Source organism: Patiria miniata, unplaced genomic scaffold (genome assembly GCF_015706575.1).
Source record: "Patiria miniata isolate m_02_andy unplaced genomic scaffold, ASM1570657v1 HiC_scaffold_1, whole genome shotgun sequence".
In the NCBI taxonomy this organism is placed as follows: domain Eukaryota; kingdom Metazoa; phylum Echinodermata; class Asteroidea; order Valvatida; family Asterinidae; genus Patiria; species Patiria miniata.
In genome coordinates, this window is record NW_024037047.1 from 8,820,965 (window position 1) to 8,823,534 (window position 2,570).

Below are 2,570 nucleotides of genomic sequence, written 5' to 3' on the forward strand. Positions count from 1 at the left end.
CACATCGTGCACAGCACTGAAGAAAGTTGGAATACAAATAACACTTTCTTCTTGAATCATACGTCATCCACAATCAGATGAACCTAATCAAGGAGTGGCCTCCCGGTCGTTGGAGACAATCTTCACAAGAACAGTTTCAATCACCTAAATCTTAGGCGCCTACTATATATTGAGTATGGGAAATATATGCACTGAGCAAGAGTGTATAAGTGTTAAATTGTATAATTGTTCAAAATGTATCAAATATTGTATACATTCAAACACATGTATGTTTTACTTTATGCATGTTTTTTTTCTAGATGAGGAGCAATGGATGAAAATTGTGGTGTTCACTGAAGTAAATTGCAGAACCTGGAGGAGGACGGCATCGCCGAGGACTATGATGAATATCTCGCTGCTGCTTTCAGCCACCTAGAAGGAAGAATAACGTTAACAAGTTGACAGAGTCAAGACCCTATGATGTGGTGTTAATCATTGTAAGCGGAACAGCTGTCGGCATGGACACTAGGGAAAGTGACTGTCATATCAAACCATGCACAGCTGGCCTGAAGACATATACAGGAACGAAAGAGTTAATAATTGGTGAAGCAATCATTCTGTCTGCATAAATTGTTTTTACGAGAGTCAACTTTATAACTATGATCTCATTTGTATGGTTTACTACACACATGCATTTTGCAGTTTAGAAATGTATTGAGTCAGCACTTCCATTTGTAATGTAAAATATACAACAGAACAAACTGTGGCATTATTTGGTGATGCTTTATATGTTGATTGGATTGGATTGGATTTTTTTTGTTTTTTGCAGCCACAACGACCATGCCGATGCACCAGCGGGTGCCAAACTGGAATGTGCAAATGCAAGAGGTTCAATATTAAATGCAGGAAATCGTGCAAATGTCAAGAAGGCGAGTGCGCCAATAGAGAGGTGAGATATAAGTAATGTGTTGTTATGAATTCATACATTATTGATAAAGGAAAAATAGTAAAAAACGGCCCTCTTAAAGGGAAAATACAACATTTGCAAACATCAAAAAATTAATCTACCAAATCATTTTGAAATACCTTGCTGGACTGTGAGTGAATGACAGTGTAAAGCATCCTGTAAAATAATGGCACCTGGTATACTGTCATTTTCAAGAAAATCGGCCGATCAGCGTTGGAAAAAAACGGTTGTTTTTTTTCAAATACTGGCCTGTACAACAGAACAAACCTGTGGCATTATTTTGATGATGCTTTTTTATGATTGGATTGGATTTTTTTTTTTTGCAGCAACAAAGACCTTGCAGATGCAATGGCATTTGCTCAACTGGCATGTGCAAATGCTACAGACTGAACATCAGATGCAGGAAATCTTGCAAATGCACAGAAGGCGATGGTGCAAATAGGGAGGTGAGAGTAATGTGTTGTTATGAATTCATACATTATTGATAAGGAAAAATAGTAAAAACGGCCCTCTTAAAGGGAAAATACAACATTTGCAAACATCAAAAAATAAAACTACCAAATCATTTTGAAATACCTTGCTGGACTGTGAGTGAATGACAGTGTAAAGCATCCTGTAAAATAATGGCACCTGGTATACTGTCATTTTCAAGAAAATCGGCCGATCAGCGTTGGAAAAAAACGGGTTTTTTTCAAATACTGGCCCCAGTTGACCATCGCACTTGTTTGCAATCGATTACACACCTATGAACGGGTACAAGCCAGCTAGACTGGTTCCCTGACCTTACAATCCCCAATATATGTAAACTGCTCTGTTTCTTTAAATGGAGTCAGGGAACCAGACTACAGAAAAATGATTGTTTTTCTTGGTTTTTATAGAATTTAGGAACCCAAAACCTCCAAAAAGTCAGTGTAACTGTATTTGCTATATATTCCCAACCCCCCAATTCCATCCATTTCTGAAAATTACACCAAAAACTAATGAACGGCGACACAAAAAAGTTTTGTCCTGAAAAATCACAGCAATCGCATCAAATAATACCTCATTTTTTATTTGTTTATAGATAAAATTGACAAAAAGGAAAAGAAAAAGAAAAAGCAGATGTCCTCAAGGACATGTAAGCAGAGGATGAGAGACTACAGGAAAGTAAGTATAATATGTGCAGTTGCATCAGAGCAACTAGTCCTGCACACACAAGTGCAAATGCACAAGTCAGTGCACCAAACAAGATAAGATGCCGCTGCTGAAGGAACTGCAAGACGAATATGTGCAGTTGCATCAGAGCAACTAGTCCTGCACATGCAAGTGCAAATGCACAAGTCAGTGCACCAACCAAGTAAGATGCCACTGCTAAACTCATTAAATCGTGACGTAATAAACAGGACTCGCGTATGCTACTCTGCATCGGGAGTTCCTGTTTATTACATCACGATTTACTGTGTTTTGTTTGCTGCCCGCAACGACGACTCTTTTACACAAATTGCACGTTCGGGTCGAAACAGGCATGACAGGACTTGAAAAACAGCTCTCAAAAGTACCTTTTGTACTCATTTCATGACAGAAACAATAGTCGTTTTTATTTCATCACACCTTAGGCTACATATACCCGAAAAATGACGGAAAT

The 2,570-nt window shown here is 38.2% G+C and overlaps 1 long non-coding RNA gene across 1 annotated transcript; it reads right to left on the reverse strand.

Moving 5' to 3' along the window:
* Positions 1–545: 545 nt before the first annotated feature.
* Positions 546–1,369, reverse strand: LOC119722059. Its single transcript, XR_005270397.1, has 2 exons — positions 1,214–1,369; positions 546–740 (listed from the first exon to the last, which is right to left on the reverse strand). It is a non-coding gene; the product is annotated as an uncharacterized LOC119722059 (long non-coding RNA).
* Positions 1,370–2,570: the final 1,201 nt, after the last annotated feature.